This window comes from Diabrotica virgifera, chromosome 4 (genome assembly GCF_917563875.1).
Source record: "Diabrotica virgifera virgifera chromosome 4, PGI_DIABVI_V3a".
NCBI classification, from domain to species: Eukaryota; Metazoa; Arthropoda; class Insecta; order Coleoptera; family Chrysomelidae; genus Diabrotica; species Diabrotica virgifera.
This window is the reverse complement of record NC_065446.1, coordinates 90,633,564-90,652,915: the sequence shown is the minus strand read 5'-3', so window position 1 is coordinate 90,652,915 and position 19,352 is coordinate 90,633,564. Positions and strand designations below refer to the sequence as shown.

Below are 19,352 nucleotides of genomic sequence, written 5' to 3'. Positions count from 1 at the left end.
TTTTTTTGTTATTGAACAGTTCTAATGTTATCACTTAAAATCGAACTTTTTGAAGATATTTGAATTGAACCGATGCGATGGTAGGGCACTAAAGAGCCCTCCCTATCTTTCGTGTAAATCATTTTTTGATACGGTGACTTAAGTCAAATCAACATAAAATGAGTTCCAGATTTTTTAGTTTTCTGTTGTGAAGAGCATACCTATTATGTTGTGTACCTACCTATTATATGGATACGGGTGATTCCATTGCAAAACCACTTAATTTTGGATCACCGATTTGTCTGAAACTTGATGTAAAGCTTCTGCGGAGCGTAAAAATTAGCTTGAGCTGAAGCATTTAAGCGCGAACAGTATTCTTCTTTTTTTCTCAAAATATCATTTTTATCGATTTTACAGTGATTTGGTACTTTTTTTTCTTCTTTTACGGCCTTTGGGTATTTGGTACTTATTTAAATAAATTTGTATATTTTTTTATAGTGTCAATGGAAAAAATAATGTTTTAATAGAAGGGACTCAAAAATTTCTTTATAACAAGTTATTTCGATTCAAAATAGTTTTTGATTAAGTTTTAGTGTAGAAAATGTTAAAATACCGTTTCTTACATTTGCTTCCATTCCCAAAATACATATTATGTACTTCGATTTGGCTAAAAATTTTCCCACATTTCACCAAAACACAGGACTTAGTGGTTAAAACGATGTTTATAGTTTTACAATACAAAAAATTAAATGCAATATCAGCGTCAAAAATATAGGCGTCTACTATAAGTACAATTGACTCGGAAAATATCGACCTAACGAAAAAAATTGTTAAAAAGAAATGATAATAATTATAAATACGATCTATTTGGAACAATTTTAGTTCGTACCATTTTTTTCTAAAAGTTGAAAATGAAAACAATGAAAAAAATGAAAGAGAGCAAAATTCTATAAAATTTAATTCTCTCCATTTTTGTATAGGTACATTGTTGTCGTAAAAGTAATAAACGAGATAATGCAATCATTATGCTCTGTCACTATTTTCCCCCTTAAATCAGAAAATATCGACCACACGAAAATATTGTAATAAAAGAAATTATAGAAAATCATATTTTCAACAATTTCAGTCGTTACACTTTTGGTCCAAAAGTTGAAAATAGCTGAGATATTGAGGGTTCTCCTTTAAAATCAAGATGGCGGCTAACGCAACGGCGGAATTCATTCGCGATTTTAAATTTACATTACTATTGACCCCTTTAAAGATAAGAAAAATAAAATTTTGGGCAGCTCGGCGTGCTGACTCGACAGGCTATCGCGACTGGACTATTATGACTTATTATATTTTGTACTCTGATTAATATCATTGCATGTTACTTTTTTTTTCATTGTAAAACTATAAAAATCCTTTTAACCACTTAATGTCTTATGTTTTGGCAACGTGTGGGCAAATTTTCAGCCAAATCGAGGTATATCTATTTTGGCAATGGAGGAAAATGTAAAAAACGGTATTTTAACGTTTTCTACACTTGATAAAAAAACTTTTTTTTTATTTAGCTAATGCCTCGACAACTAATGTCCATTGGCATGGTAGGTACGGTGAATTTTTGCCGTTAGCTACCTAGTGTCATGTGTAGTGTGTGTGTGTTGAGTAATTGTCTTGTTATTTTGCAAAGTCGGCGTCATTGTCTTTGCAAAGAGACACTAATTGTATCCGAACGTCTTGATAAAAAACTTGTTTTGAATCAAAATAACTTATAATGACATTTTTGAGTACCTTCTATGAAAATATTATTTTTTCCATTGATACCTACTTTATTATAAAATATACAAATTTATTTAAGTAAATACCAAATCACTGTAATATCGCCAAAAATGATATTTTAAGAAAAAAAAGAAGACTGTTTGGGCCTTAATGCTTTAGGTCAAGCAAATATTTTTACTTTCCGCAGAAGCTACACACCAAGTTTCAGACAAATCTGAGACCCAAAAGTTTTTGTCTGAGTGATTTGACATGGAATGAACCATACTTACTCTATTAGTTATTTACGTCTTTACACATAAGTGAGTACTAATCTATATCTATAATTATTATGTATACTTTTATGACCTATATTATTGCATTTAAAAGTAATAAAAAAACAAAAAGTTTGGGCTCGTCCGGGATTTGAACCCGGGACCTCCCGCACCCTAAGCGGAAATCATACCCCTAGACCAACGAGCCATGATAATCACAGAGAAAAACCGTAGTTATAACTGTAGCTATAACTCAAAACTACTGTTTTCCATTAGGTGTTCTATAAAATGGCAGGTAATTTTTAATTATAATATAAATAAATAGGTATATGAGCGCATTCAACGCAATTTTTACTTTTTTATGAGATTATTCAATAATAGATTGTGACTGAAATTCGCCGACGAATGAGGAATGAAGCCGGTCAAACCAGTGTTGGTGAGCAACAATGATCACAGACCAATGGCGGTCCGACGAGGTATAATCTCACCAAAATTATACACTTCAAAATTGAAACACCTCCGAACAATTTATGAAAATTTAAATTACATTAAGCAATACCAGCAAAAATATAAATATGATCTGAGTAATCGGTTTTGAGCGATATTTTTTATACCTTCATACGCCCTCGGGCAATATACGAGTAGGTGTAGGTATCTACCAAATAAGTATAACGTGTTGATTTAAATATGATTCTAGAATATTAGTACCGATTACTAATCTCAACTGAAACCACAAATTGTAAAACAATTTTGTATTTAATAAAATTAAGGACGCGTTTAGACATCATTGTCATCATCAGTTTTATAACACGAGAAACAAAATAAATCTTCTTCTTCTTTCTCTTTTGTATAGACATGGCTCTGTCCTGTCTGTTCCTTCAATGTGCCTCTACGGTTTATTTTTTAACCAAGAGGAGTAAACCAGCGGCGCCGACTTTTAGAAATTCCGTCCGGTGCACCTCACCTTCGATTGAAGTTTTTGTCTTTGTGCTGAAAAAGGTAGGGTGGGCTGGGTAGCTAAATTTTTAAATGCTACCCAGCATTTTTATGCTGGGTAGCATATAAAAGTTTATCTAGAAAAACAAATACAGTGGTAAATAGACTGTATATTATAATGGTAATATTATTAAATTGTTTTCTGTCAAAATTTAATACAAGTTACGTAAAAATTTTCCGACCGCGCGGATTTGAAGCGAGCCGGACGATTTGCAAAATTCGGCCGCTCGCAAAAGCACCGATTTTAAAAATAATTTTTAATAATTAAATGGAATTATATTTTATAATAATTTTTATTTTAAGATAATATAAGTCTTTCTTTAGTCAATGACTGTAAAATAATTTCTAAATTGTTATAAATAAAGGCACTACGACTTAAGAAAAAAAAAAAAAACAATTATCTCGGCTTCTGTTGGTTGTACAAAATTTTTATTTTTTTATAAATCTTCGTTTTGTCTTCAGCAACAATAATCTGTAAGTTAGAAACGCATAGGATGTACAGGGCCGCGTCAGCTCTAAATGTTTATAACGAAATTTGCCCCCTTATTTTCAAACCCAAAAATTATCTCGGCTTCAGTTGGTCGTAGAAATTTTTTATTTTTTTATAAATCTTTGTCTCATCTTCAGCAACAATAATATGTAAGTTAAAAACTCATAGGATGTACAGGGCCGCTTCAGCTCTAAATGTTTATAACGAAATTTATCCCCTTATTTTCAAACACAAAAATTAGAGGTTTAAAAATGTTTTACGCATTTATTTACATCAGAATATGAAAATATAACTCCTTAGAAGGAGATTAGATGTTTCACCAACTCTACGATTTTTTTTTAATTTATAGCCTTCGACATTTGACCTCTTGGGATAAACAATTTATAATATCTAAGCAACAAATTCGTTAATCTGGCTTTACAATTTTTTTTTATGTTTGGAATTGAAAGATCTTCATTTTAAAGCTTTAAAAAATAAAAAAAATTATTTGTACAATAAATAATGCAATTGTAAAAAACGGCCATTTTGGACCTTTCGCAGGCTGTTTTGTAATAACCAGTTAACGAAATTAAACTTACCATAGCTCAAATTGTAGGTTTTTTAATTTAATACAACTTTCTATTAAAAAGTTTTTCTCTAAAATCAATATCCTAAGCTACAAAATTAAAAATCAATAAAAATTGCAAATTTAACAAATGAAAATCGCAATTAAAAAAAAACGCACAATATTTTTGGTTACATTTTAGTAGAAGTTATTCCTGGCATCGTCCTTTACAACACCTGATAGGTTTCAAAAATTCCTGAATTATATCCTGAAATCGACCTATGTTTCACCCACAGCCTGGGGTATATGAGTTTCTCGAGGTAACGCTGTTGAGATTTTTAGTTTTATTAACGATTTTTGAGTTTTTGATATCACTCAAAATACAAGTCAAAATTACGAAATTTTTGTAAAATAGGGTAAAAATCAACATAGTTATTATTTTTAACCAAAACATATCTCGACAGTTACCTCACGAAATGTCTAAAGAAAATCTATGAAAAATTTCAAGTGGATCTGTCAAATAGGAGTTACAATGTCCACCGCCTTTGAAAAAAGCAGTTTTGAGAAAAACGCGTTTAGTTTGACAACTTTTATTTCCATTTATTTTTTGTTTGTCAAATCGTAAAGAGATGCACGCCGGAATATATTTTTGAATCGTAGAGTAATTTACAAAAGAGACGGGAACAGCTGTTGAACGTTTCTCACTACGCTCAAGCATCTGCAAAGCGAATCGAAGGTAGGGATATTAAACATGCTTTACTTCCGGTAATTTTACTCCGGTCAAGCTGAAAATTTTAGAGAGTATTCTTGAATTTTATTTATTTATTTATTTATGTACTTTCATTTAAAATAAAAAAAATCAAAAATTTCAAACAAAAAATTTTTCAAACCGTGCCCCTTCCCCCTAAACAGCATGGTATTTTCCTCAAATATATGTGTATCTATATATTTATTTATTTTTATTTTATCTCTGAACCTATTTCTTTTTTCCCTAATATTGTTCTGAAGCTATTTTCTTGTGACATCTTATGCAATTTACTATTTTATTTGGGAATAAGCTACAATTTAAGTTTGAAATTAAATTTATTTGACGTTTCGATTTCCATTTCGGAAATCGTTATCAGAATACAAAACATTAATAAATTAAGCATGTATTTAATTAGTTTCATTTATTAATGTTTTGTATTTTGATAACGATTTCCGAAGTGGAAATGGAAACGTCAAATAAATTTATTTCAAACTTAAATTGTGGCTTATTCCCAAATAAAATAGTGAATTATATTTTCACATTTCTATTAGTTACTTAAATATTTGAAGGGAAATTCCGTGCTTAAATAGATGCAAACACGCATCATACGTAATATGCAACACGCGTCATTTAAATCAAAAGTTATAAATTTGAAAAATCTTAGATTCCCTTCATTGTTTTTGTTTTCTTTGAAAGAATTAAATAATATAAAAATATGCACGATGATTCATTAATCCTATTGAACGAATAATTAACAATATTAGTTATAATTGAAATGACGTTGGCGTTGACTACTTGAAAAACATTTTTGCACAATACCTGCTCATGGATTAGGCTGTGAAAAATAATAACTGATGTTCTGAAAATTGTTCAAGTTTCCTCAACATTACAATATTTGTTCCTCTTAAATTTGGTGCTCCGTCAGTTGTTACACTTACTAGGTGGTTACAGCGTTAATTTAAAGTTTCCCAAACAGTTCCAGACTACTTCAAAAATATCGTTTCCAATTGCCCGCGTTATGTTAAAAATTTGCGAAAAAGTCACCCGCTGCGAAATTATTAATTAATTGCTGCATTGTCTATATTTATTTTTCAATATTAGAACTAATTAAAAAAAAATCTTTAAATGAAAATAATTCACTTTTTTTCCGCGGACCGCAAAAAAATGTATAAAGGGCCGCATGCGGCCCACGGGCCGCACTTTGCCCACCCCTGCTATATCCAATATCTACGAAAAACATAAACACGACATGATCAACATTACACTAATAAAAAAAATTAATACATATAAAACTGCCATTAGCCAATAGAACATGATAAGACAACAGACAACGGCTGTAAAATATTATATTTCATTTTTCTCTAGGATCGAACAATGAGAAAGAGTTCATCCTAACAGAGGACCGTTTGATGAACTCATTGCAGAGTTGTTCCAAATCGAGATTTTCCACCATGGCGCCATGAACATTCAGTATTAATACATCATTTAATCTCTTCTGGCTCATTGTTGATCTTAAAAATGATTTCAATCTTCTCAATGACGAGAAAGATCTTTCGGTCGTACATGATGAGACTGGTATTACCAGCAACAACTTTATGAATTTTAAATATTCAGGTAAAATATCATAAAGCTCGCTATGACTCCTCAGATATGTCACTATATCCTGTATAGATTCAAGTTCGACATTTCGCTGTGATGTAATATCCAAGAACATGTTTCTATGAAGGGCCAATCTATCGCCATCGAAGTCTTCTTTGTAAAAGGATGTCACATAATTTGCATTTTCCGCTCTGTCCAGCGCAAATGCCTCAATTTTTTCTGAGATGCTTCAATGTATCCCCCTCAAATCTTGTCGTCAAGCTAGTCACTGTCATGTCAATAATTTCATAGTACATCTGGCGGTAAAATTGTTTAACATCGTCAAAATTGTGTTCGGTTTGTCTCATGTCATCTACTTTCCTTGAGACCTTCCTTCTTTTGGGCAATATTGGTTCGTTCAAATCCAATTGCTCAGACTCTGTTTTAACATTGTTCCACAATTCATCATACCTGCCTTCATTGCGAATCGACAGCAAAGACGTTTTCACAGTTTCTACTTGTTTGGTTGCTTTATTAAAATCAAGTGCTTGTCCTTGCAGGATCGTGTTCAATGTCTCTATTCTTTCGAATATAAGTATTATAGACTTAAGAAGGAAGTAAAATCCGAAATCCGAAATTTTGTTGAGGAATCCGCTAGCTTTTGATCCTCCATCGCTTGGCTGCGATTTCTGCTGTTCCAGGAATTCACTTATATTCTCGTAATTTTTTAAGAAACTCTTTAAAACTCTCACACACCAGCGAGTGGGACAAAATGGGCAAAGAGCTGGAGATTTATCTGAGGCTTGAAATAGCTTGAAATGGCTGAGTCTTTTCGGAGAATCTCGAATGAAAGTGATAATGTCTTTTATATCAGAGAGGAAATCACTGACATGCAAGATTTTCTGGAAGGAATCTTGAACGACTAGATTCACTCTATGAGCGTGACAGTGCACATATATAGCACGTGGCTCATCGAGAAGAATTTTTTTTGAACAACATTGACACATCCACTCATATTCGCAGATAATTCAAAAAACAAGACCTTAGTGATACCTCCAGGATAATACAAAAAGGGTATGAAACAAAATCAGCCCTCCAATTTTTCCACAGAATTTTTTAAAGTTAGGAGAAAAAACAACGCTTACATTCACTCCCGTATGATGCCATCTAAGCAAAAAATTTTTGTTACCGGAATAATAGCAATTGACATCAATACATGTACCTACAAACTCGTGCAAGAATCTTGAAAATCGAAGTACAAATAATAAAGTTATAGATTGTCAAACTTAATCAAAAATTTTGGGTGGCGGAATTTTGTGCCGGTGAGTGTATATATACATTTAGCCATATCTTCATTTTTTTTAAATAAGATTTTTTGCATCTGCTTTTGGTAACACTTCAGAAAAAGTCACGCGTCGCCACTGGCTTAGACTACCATTGTTTTTATATTTTTATGACTGAAAATTTGGAAAACATTTTAGGCTATAAATATTTTAGTATTATTCAAACTAGACGGAAATTAAAGACTTGTCAAAACATATTATTTAGACTATTTCTATAGTATAAAGAATTTATATTTGTTGAACATTTGGAAAACATTTTAGGATATAAATATTTTAAGATTATTTAACGAAGGGGGAAATTTCAGACTGGTCAAAACATATATATTATATTATTTCTATAGTAAGTATAAAGAATTTATAGCACCCGAACATTGTTAAATAAACATTTAAAATTTACAAATTTTAAATAATTAAATGCAACTCGTTATAAACAACTATTCATGTAAACACCATTTCAAACGAAATCAATCAATATTTGTAGTAACCGTGGCAACCCTGTAATCTGTCCCAAACGAATAGGGAACTTGCACATAAAAATGTTTTTGCATAAAATTGTTAATTTTTGTTTAAAAATGTTATATTCAAAATATTACGCCTTAACAATGAATGGCGTACGTACAACAACTGATCAAAGTTCCGCGCCCAAAATTTCCGTTTCAAACAACTTCAAAAGCGCGAGCTGGGGTCTGACGTCACCAACCACTATTCTCGTTTGCCCGTTCGGTGAGCTATTGCATTGAATGTATTTTGCCATTGCTAGTTGTGCGTGTCGAATAACTGTGTTGTTTGCTCGGTGTTTATATTATTGTATTTAGTGTATTTAGTGTATAATATACTTTATCAAAATTGAAAACAAATCTGCGTAATATAAGTACTATATAATGCCGGAATGTCAAAGCACAACTGTCAGAATATCCAACAAACATTTTTTTACTCTGCTAGCAGAACCAAAATAGTATATTAAGTATGGAGAACGGTAAGGGTTTTATACCGATCGAAGACAATTATTTGGAGGAGGAGCGGAGCGACGACTCCAATTATTGTCTGAGATCGGTTACCCTTAACGTTCGACATGCTTATAACGTTTTTTGCACGATTGATACCATTATAATTTATAAAATTAAACACTTTCGTCATATTGACTAGTTTCATTCATTTTATCAAGATAGATACTTTGGTTGTTAGGTAGTAACTAGGGTGCATAACAACCATGGAGAATTGAGTTTTTATTTAGTTGTCAATAATTTTACGTACAATTTTGATTATTATAAATTAAAATAAGAGCGAAAGTGAATTTGAAGAAATTGAACGGGCTTGGGAAGAAGGGTGTTCCGCAATTATTCCCGAAAAATCCAAAATCCGTTATCAAAATAAATACCAAAGTTTTAAAAAATGGTGCGAAGGCAAGAATTTAAGAATTGAAGAAAATACTCTATTGGCATATTTCGTTCAAAGACATACGCAGTTGAAAGCTCCTGGAAGCCTCTGGGCAGAATATTCAATGATTAAATCCACCGTTTTTCTTTATGATGGCATTGGTATTTCCAAGTTTTCAACTTTTTTTTTATTATTTAAAAAGTCCCATCCACCCGAAGGTTATTAGCGACATTTCTGTAACATTTGTAAAAATATTAAATCAAAAATTGGTAAAAATGAATTACAATTTGTATACAATTAAACCTTTGAAGCAATAATTGGATTCCACGCACTAACACTTTATTTTTGGAATGAACTTTTAGATCGCTAGCGACACTCCGACACTCTCTTTCTGATGCATCATTAGTGATAGCGTTACGCGCACTAGTATCTGCTTGTTCATATTTCCTTCAATGCCTATGTGGGATGGTATCCACAGGAAGTGGATTCTTCTGAAACTTTCTTGAGCTTCCATTAGTTCGGCCTTGGTTCTTTTCTCAATGGGGTGTTTATGGTATATATTTTGCATAGCTTTGACTGTGCTAAGAGAGTCGGAAAGGACTGGGCAACAAGGGAGGTTTTTAATATATACATAGTTTGATGGCTTTAAACAAACCAAAGAGCTCTACAGTATAGATTCTGGAATGCAGAGAAAGATGTAGGAGCATAACAAGGCGATGAAAAATTCCATCAATATTCTTTTGAAGTAGAAACTTGAATCTTAATGTTGGCTTAATTGAGATGTGTCACTTTCCCAGTCTGACGCCTCACTGCCAAGATAACTATTAATTTTTTTCTTTATGGACGTGAATTTTCGTTTTATGGATCTTTCCTTTAAATGGGGGTAAACTAGACTGAGCATATGGGACAAAGCTGATAGGTCTGTGGTATATTCTTGAATTGTGGTTATAGGATCTGTTGATCCCGTGATATTCATTAGGAGCATATTAAGTTGATCAAAGTTTAGAGGGAAAGGTAGAGGGTGATTTTCTATGAAGTTTTTAGCAGGGTCAAGTAAGAGAGAAAATGAGCATTCCGAAGTGCTTGCTGAACTAATTTTAGCTTTTTTAGATTTTGCTTGGACTTTAGGTGGTGGAAAAATGTTACATTCTTTTGAAGATGGATCTGCTTCAGGTGAAATAATTTCATCAAAGTTACGTTTTGGTTGATTAATTATGTGACTGTCCTTATTTGATTCATCTTCTTTGTTCGGTATCTCCGGGACATTGGAAATATACATTTGTTCACACTGAGAAGGGTTTGTATCATTGGGTGCTTGCAAAGATATATTTGTTGCACTGGATGCCGATGCTTCATTGTTTTGGTTGGGGTTTAGTTGAGCTAGTGGTTTGGAGCACTGTGATGCAATGTGACCTGGCTTCTTGCATCTAAAGCAAACTAAACTGTCTTGAGAGATGAATATTCTATATATCGTGTTGTCAAAAACAAGAGTAAATGACTCTGGTAGTGTTAGACTGTGAGGACTGATATAGATTTGTCTTCGGAAACTAAGGATGTGATTGAACTCAGGCATAGAAGCACTAATTTTGAGGAATGTCATGGGGGAGACAGGAACTATGCCGATTTTTTGTAACTCATTGATTAGCAAGTCGTGCGGTATTGAAGGACATACGCCGGAGAGCACAAGTCGTTCCGCTGGTGTAACTAACCTTCTTGCTCTGACAATTTCACCTTGTATTTCTATTTGACCATGATTATTCATAAAATCATCCACTATTTGTTTATTGGATAAATACATACATAGTAAATGTCACCTACTGACGTAAAATCTGTCACGGTAAACAGTCAAAAATGATCATTCGTGCAAAAACGTCGATTAAAATGGCTAAACTCAGGCTTGCGAGATAAAAAAGGACATTTCACAAAGAAGCAAAGGTCTTTATTTCTGTGAGGATCATTTCGATGTGAGTATTTATCTAATTAGATACCTAATAAGACCTAATAAGAAAATAATTTTCTATTTCAAGAAAAAATATTAGTTGTCGTTTCATGAAATGTGCCTACTAAAACTTGTTTATTGGTTACAGTTGGAACAAGACATGGATAAGTACTATATAGGGTGAGGCAGATAAAGGGCCTATTAGAAATATCTCGAAAACTAAAGGTAAGAGAATCATGAAAATTGGAATACAGGGTTTTTGAGGTATGAACTATTTAATGAAAATATTTTGGTCTCTTTGCTACTTCCGGTTATACCGGAAGTTGATTGTAACTTCGTTTTTTTTTAAATGGGACACCCTATATATTTTTACATTTTTGGATTCTGCTCGATGTCTTCTTTCTTAAAATATGAGGTTTTATAATGTTATACAGGGTAGTTTAAAAGATAATTACAGTTTTTTATAAATTTTGTAGCAAACTTCACACCCTGTAGAATTGTACTGATTTGCTAGTAAAAACTCCATTTATGGAGTAAACAAACATTAATTGCAAAAAAAATTACGTGAAATTTTATTAGGATTGCCGTGAAAATATTCAGTCATAAATAATTTTTTGAAAATAAATACATGTTAATCTAGAATGATCCTTAAATAATTAAAAACAAACCACAGACACTTAGATTACGAGAACGTTCATACTAATATTCAGTTTCTCAGTGACACTAACATTTAATTCATTTTAAACATTTACAATAGTTTTTGTTAGGTCAGATTTCTCGTAATCTAAATGTCCAGTTCGTTGAAACCGCTCTAGTAAATTTTGAAAAGTTTCTCTTTTTGGTTGTCATCTACCATAGAGTTGCTGATGATAAATTCTTATTGCTAGTAGCACATTTTTATTTGTTCTACTATCCTAGAACAAAAAACATCTGAATCAATTCCTCATTAGAAAAATTCATATTAGTAATGGTAGCAAAGCAACTGGAACTTCAAAAATAGTAGAATGTTTAAGCAAATCTTATTTTAGTTTAAGGGGGTATGTAAACGCCACAGTCAAAATGGTTGGTGATCATAGGAACTAAACGTTTAACAATTCTTTCAGTAGATGGCAGCACGTATATATATTCGAACATTTTAATAACGACGAATTTTAATTCTATTAACGACGGCGTTGTTGCCATTGCCAAGTACTAAATAGAACTTATGATCGTTACCGATCGATCGGTACCATTCGCCTTCAATCGTACTTGTATTGTATTTTTACAGATGAGGGTGTTTAGTTCTTTACCTGGAAATGGTAAATTCTTACTATTAATAGATATAGGTCTGGATCCCGCGTATGAAAAAAAAGTTGATTAATAGCAAGCTGAAAATTTGTTAATAGCTTAAGGGTGTCTAGTCGAATAAACTTTGATATGTGTGAACACTGGAACAGGGGTAGTTTTAATTGTGGAACAGGTTAAAAATTTGGAACGGTCACAGCACGAAAACGGCACATTTATTTTGTCCGACAGAACAGACTTAAACTCTTCGAACAGAGATTAAACTCTCATGCAAAAATCAGACTGCTATTTATCACCAAATGGGCGTTTTAATGAGTGGAACATGTAGAATATGTCAAATGACAGGAATTATGACAGGTAATAAATAGCAGTCTGATTTTTTCATGAGAGTTTAATCTCTGTTCGGAGAGTTTAAGTCTGTTCTGTCGGACAAAATAAATGTGCCGTTTTCGTGCTGTGACCGTTCCAAATTTTTAACCTGTTCCACAATTAAAACTACCCCTGTTTCAGTGTTCCCATATATCAAAGTTTATTCGACTAGACACCCTTAAGCTATTAACAAATTTTCAGCTTGCTATTAATCAACTTTTTTTTCATACGCGGGATCCAGACCTAATAGCATTGTATAACTAGACAAATTTTTATCTTTTTTTAAACAATGCTAATAGATACAAAACGTTTCATTTGGAAATATTTTATCACTTATTGTATTTAGATTATATTTGTAATAATTTAATAATGTAATAAGGAGCCCAGATTTTTTCTTTCTTCCTATACCCCTTTTACCTTCGATTTTGCCTTCTAATATTACCTGAAGCTGCTCAAATTCCCTATGGCGCATTATGTGTAAGATAATACGCCTTTCTAATTTTGATTGTATTGACCAGATGAGGACGTGTGTTCATTATTTCCAGTACTTTTTCATTTGTAGTTTTGGTGGTCCAGCTTATTCTTAGCATTCGGCGGTACATCCACATTTCGAATGAATTCAGTTTGTTGACATCATACTGTTTTAATGTCCAGGTCTCACAGCCATATAGTAATAGAGACCACACATAACACTTTAGTGTTCTCAATCTTATTGTGACTGATAGCTTGGGGTTACAGAGCATTTTAAGCATGTTCATGAAGCCATATCTTGCTATTTCAATGCGTCTTCTAATTTTTTTGAGTGGTCTACTAGATGACTCTTTCCCTCTGTGCCCAGGTATATGAATCTTTGGGAACTCTGAAGGGTGATACCATTGATTTGTATGTTGGAATGTCAACACGGGAAGTTTTTTTCCTCGGAAAATTTTACATTTTCATCTCATTTCTAATTCTTGTTCTTCATGTGCCTTGTCCGTTGTGGAAGTTGGCTATCATCATAGCAATTGTAATTTTGTTTACAGCGTGTCTATAACTCGATCGATGTTAGTCCAAACCATTGGCGTAAGTTTTGAAGCCATTAGTGTCTTCTTCTTCCGGGTCCACGTTTACTCTCTATTTTACCCTATATTATCAGCTGCAGTATACGATATTTATCATGTCTCATAATATATGAACTAGGTGTTCACGTTTTCGTGTTTTAATTGCGAAAGATATTTCTTTTTGTTTTCCCATTCGGCGCAATACCTATTCGTTGCATTGGTGGTGTGAGTCGTCCATAATATTTTGAGGATACGTCGGTACACCCACATTTCGAATACCTCTAGCCTTCTCGATAGTGTTTCCGTTATTGTCCAGGTCTCTGCTCCATACAACAAGACTGGAAATACATAGCATTTTAGCAGCCATATTTTTAGTGGGACAGATATGTCGCAATGATTGAATATATTTCTCACGTTAAATGTAGCTCTGGCCTTTTCAATTCTACATCGTATTTCGGTTTTTTGATCCCATTTCGAGTTGACGACTATTCCAAGGTATACATATAATTCTACGTGTTGAATTGGTTTTTTATTTTCAATTGTCTGGCAGGTTTTTGAGTTTTGCTCACCAGTGTCTATTTTTGTTTTATTTATGTTGAAGGTTAAATTCTCTTTTTTAACTCGCTCTTTGTAGGTACCCTGTCCATAAGATGCTGAAGCTCATCAATACTGCTAGCAACCACAACTTTATCGTCTGCATATCGGTTTATCTAATTATTACTCCAGTAAATTTCAATATTGTTTTTCACTTACGGAAATATTTGACATAAATTAATTAATGATTATACAATATTGTTTTGTCTACAATTTTTTTTATTAGGATAATGCCTCAACAAATACTAATGGCCATTGGCATGTGTAATGTGTGTAAAAATGTCGATGTCATCGTCTTTACAAAAAGCTAATTGTATCCGAACAATGCATTATTTGCGTTATTATAAAAATTAAATTTGCCAGAAAGTGAATAAAACTTAAATTATTTTTAGATACGCCCCACATAACATACTACAGCTTAGGTTATCTATGTATTATGTCAAAACTAGTATAATCCCCCAGTAAACACTTTAAGACATTTTGAGCCTAGTTTAAACTTTCAACCATTTGTATAACGTCACAGTTTCAAGCATAAAATATGTATATTTGTATTGTTAAGACACTGTGACGTTATACAATCATGATTGAAAGTCAAACAAGGCCCAAAATGTGTACTGGGAGGGGGTGGGGCCACTTTTCTAAACAAAACCGCGTGATTCATTGTATTTCCGTGGTTACAAAACTCGTTTTCAATTGTTTGCAGATTTTCTTAAAATCCGGCAAACGCGCATCTGTCGCCATTTAATACATCACTGCTGCCATCTACTAAATGACACGTGAACTCATCTTCTCATCTATTAAGTGACAGCGGAACTAACTTATCACTAGAAAAATGCCAACTTATTGCTGTAATATGAACAAAATCCCCAGATTGCAGCTTATAACAATAATTTTTACCTTTAGGTACAGTTAATTTAAAAATTATGGCAGTACGGACAATGAAATTTTGTTTAAAATAAAGCTTTTTGCATAGTTAATCGTTTCTGGTAGTTATTTTCTACCCAAGTTCAAAAATTATTATGCAAAACGAATTTTTACAACAAGTTACTAAGTAAGTTATGACATGGACTCCTTTATGTACAGTTATAAAAAATATACTACTTTCTTTGGAAATTTTAACTAGATACCATTAAAATAGAAAGTCTACAGTTCACGTACATATCACTAAGTTGAAGATTGGTTTTGAAATAGTGACGGTAACTGTACCTAAAAACTATATAAATTTTAACATTGTGTCATACCACCTTAAGCATATTTAGTGTCAAAGTCATAGCGAACTAGATATTAGAATATTGTATGTTTTTATTAATATTAAACACACCAACAATCTTAACTACGTAGGTATTTTGATATATCAACCAGTATTAATAATGCGTTATTACCAGTATTAATCTTAATAAAAGATTAATATGCGTTTATTTTCGAAAAATTATTTATGATTAAATATTTTCACGGCAAACTTAATAAAATTTCACGTAATTTTTTTGCAGTTAATGTTTGGCTTAAAGAACTACGAATAACATACAAATTAAAGCAGTTAGGTATAGGGAATGCTTAAGAAATAAAAAAGTACTATCAAATATAATTTCATTACAATACAAAAATACAGGGTGTTCTATTTAAGAAAACTCAGAAAATACCCATTCCGAGTTTCAACCAACCCTGTATACTACAATCAAACATTTCGCTATATTATTAATTTTTAATAATAATAGACTATATTAAAAATCACTTGAACATAAATGGAGTTTTTGATATCAAATCAGTACAATTCTACAGGGTGTGAAGTTTGCTACAAAATTTATAAAAAACCCTAATTATCTTTTAAAATACCCTGTATAATATTACAAAACCTCATATTTTAAAAAAGAAGACATCGAACAGAATCTAAAAGTGTAAAAATATACAGGGTCTCCCATTTAAAAAAACGAAGGTATAATTAACTTCCAGTATAACCGGAAGTAGCAAAGAGACCAAAATATTTTCATTAAATAGTTCATACCTCAAAACCCCTGTATTCCAATTTTCATGATTCTATTGCTTTTAGTTCTCGAGATATTTCTAATAGGCCCTTTATCTGCCTCACCCTGTATATTATAATTCAAGATTATGGGTGGTCCTAAAAATATTAAGTCAGGTGTTGTCCCGTACATATTTGATTGTCAACCAGATAGAAAACGAGCTTTTTCTCAGCCTGTGAGGGAAGCAGCCCTTAAAAGGTCTAAACGACAGCTTCTTGAAGATGCCGCTTCTACATCTAAGTCTGTTCTAGAGGTCAATGACGATAATTGGGACCGTGCAAGTTGCGCAAAGCGACACCTATTTCTACGCTCTGCACTTTTATTCGCACTTTTAATTGTATTGACGAATTACGTTAGTCCTGGTTGCTGGATAATTGTCAAGGCCATAGCCCAAAAAAATAATAAGAAGAAAAAATAAGATTCAGGTTATGTGATGAAAACGTAAACAATTGTATGTAATAAATAAAATTCGTTATTAAAATGCAGTACTGCAAGCAAAATACAATTAATTAAATTAACCTTTATATAATAATTGCATATCATATCAATATTGTGGAGCAACATATAATTTTTCTCCTTCAATGACAGTAGATATGAAATGTACGTCAATTTGACAATTTCAATTGACAATATGAATTATTTAAGAAAGTTGCAATATTTCTCCGCTATTCGCGCACGATCGTTTCACGTATCCCTTCCAAGTACTTGCACACCGCGAATAGACAGTGTGATCCTAATTTCACAAACTTAGTTGAATCAGGACCTGAATTAAACCAACCAGCTTTACCTCAAAAACGGTATCTCAATAAAGGTATTCAGTGTAAATTTCAAAGGAGTGTTATAGTCGGGTTGTCACCATTGCAAATACATAATAAGGATGCAGGAACTTCACCTATAAAAGACTTGAACCATTATTTGAAGATACAAAAAGTGAATCAGGAAGTTCTGTATTTGAAGATAATAGTGAATATAGTGGTAGTGATGACTATTGGTACAATGAAAGTGATTCTGTATCTTGTGATGAAGATGCGAAAGAAGAGGAAGCAAAACAATTTAAAAGTTTGTCTCTGAATTATACAGTGATGAAGTTTCAATACAGACCTATATTGTATACGTTTCATTTTATACATTTTAGTTAATGGAAATAAAACACAAACAATGCATCTATTTTTAACTCTAAAAAAGATACGAACAGGACACACATTTATGTCTCTTGGAGATGATTTCGCCATAAGCGAAAGAAATGCTTTGAGAATATTTGCAAAATCTGTTCAATTAATTAGTAAATATTTAAGATCTTGTATTTTTAATCACCAAGTTAGTTCAATACGGTTCAATTAAACTAAACTTACCCTTAGCATTTCAATTATTAAAGACGATTAAAATGTACTATACAATCCCCAGAATAACCTAATCGCTTTGTTTTGAAAAACGCTCATGAGTAATAGTACTTATGCGTTTTAAACCCTTTAGAAAAGTAGCAGTTTCTAATGATTTATAAATTTCACTTTGAAACTATACAATTGATTGTAGAACTATTCAAGAATACAAATACTACCTGGTAATTTCCAATTAAATGCGATTAAAATGTTATATACAATTCCCGTCATACTCTAATCGCGTTGTTTTCGACTCCTAGCCCGGTTAACCGTGGTCCGTGACGTCAGACCAATAGAAGCACGTTCAAGCGCCTCCTAAGAAATTTGAATTTCATAGCATTTTCAAAGCCTCGTAATAAACGTATGGGTTAAAAATATTTGTTTTTTTTTTGCATGCAAGCGTTTTAAATCATTTTCATATTTTACCTTATGTTTTTTAATATTATTTTAATATTTAAAAATTTATGCAAGTTCCCTATTCTGCGTCCCACTGCCGGTATGCGTGTAGCTCACGTCTATTGCTATTCTGGTCGTAGTGTACGGATTATACAAAATATAAAAATCAGCTTTTGGACCCGTTACAACATATATGTGAAGATGATTAATATTGATACAAATCAAGAGAAAAACTTATAAATACTTACTTAATTGGTAGTAGTAGGTAAATAGGGAGCTGACCCATTAGGGATAAAGACAAAGTGAATGATGAATAATCTGGTTCATTTATTGGATAAATAGATATACAGTGAGGACGTTTGAGTTGGAATAAATTCATTATATCGAGAACAGGCCAATTTGGAGAGAAATCCTGAGACATATCGATTTTTTATTTTTAAATTATGACTGTTTGGCATATATATCATATTAGTGACTTCATCCATATGGGCGTGATGACGTAATCGATGATTTTTTTTAAATGAAAGTAGAGGTTGTGTGATAGCTCATTTGAAAGGTCACTTAATTCTCTATTCAGTAATATCAACACTAACAAAATTATTTATACAGGATGTACAAAAAAAAATTAGTAAATTATTTTACACAAAAAGAAGCAATTTATTTAATTCAAAATACATTTTACTGCTGTCAGAAAAACAGGTAATAGTGTTTATATTACAAATAAACATTGCTTTTCGGTTAAATTCAATGTTCAAACTTCTAAGAGACAGGTAGGTGGCAGTTTTAACATTGAATTTAAGCGAAAAACAATGTTTATTTCTCAAATAAACAGTTCTTTCTGTTTTCTGACAGCACTCAAATGTATTTTGAAATAAATGAATTACATACATTCTTCTTTTTGTCTCAATTAATTTAATTCAAAAACAAATTTTTGGACTCCCTGTATAAATAATTATATTGACGTCAAAGTTTTCATCCTAATAAAAATATTTAAAAATATAAGATATTTAATTGAAAACTTATTGGACCATTTTCCTGATAACACATCGATGGCTTCTACAAATTGCAAGCCAAATGGATGCTGAAGCGAAGAAGACAAGAGGGAATTCTAAAAATTGTAATTCACGACCCCGACTGTTCAGCGTGGTAAATTCCAACGGAAAATGGACCCATGTTAGTCAAGGGAATAATACTAATATGAAATAAAAATGTTTACTATTTTTATTCACTTGCAACGCGAAGCCAAAGCTGTCTTAATTTTTG

General features: G+C 32.1%; 1 protein-coding gene and 1 non-coding gene across 3 annotated transcripts in view; one reads left to right on the top strand and one right to left on the bottom strand.

The window, feature by feature from the left end:
- LOC114337611 (uncharacterized) overlaps positions 1-19,352 on the top strand; it is a 1,328,959-nt gene that overhangs the window by 661,767 nt on the left and 647,840 nt on the right. The gene's annotated exons all lie outside the window — the stretch shown is intronic.
- Positions 2,128-2,199, bottom strand: Trnap-agg (transfer RNA proline (anticodon AGG)). The gene has a single exon. It is a non-coding gene; the product is annotated as a tRNA-Pro (tRNA).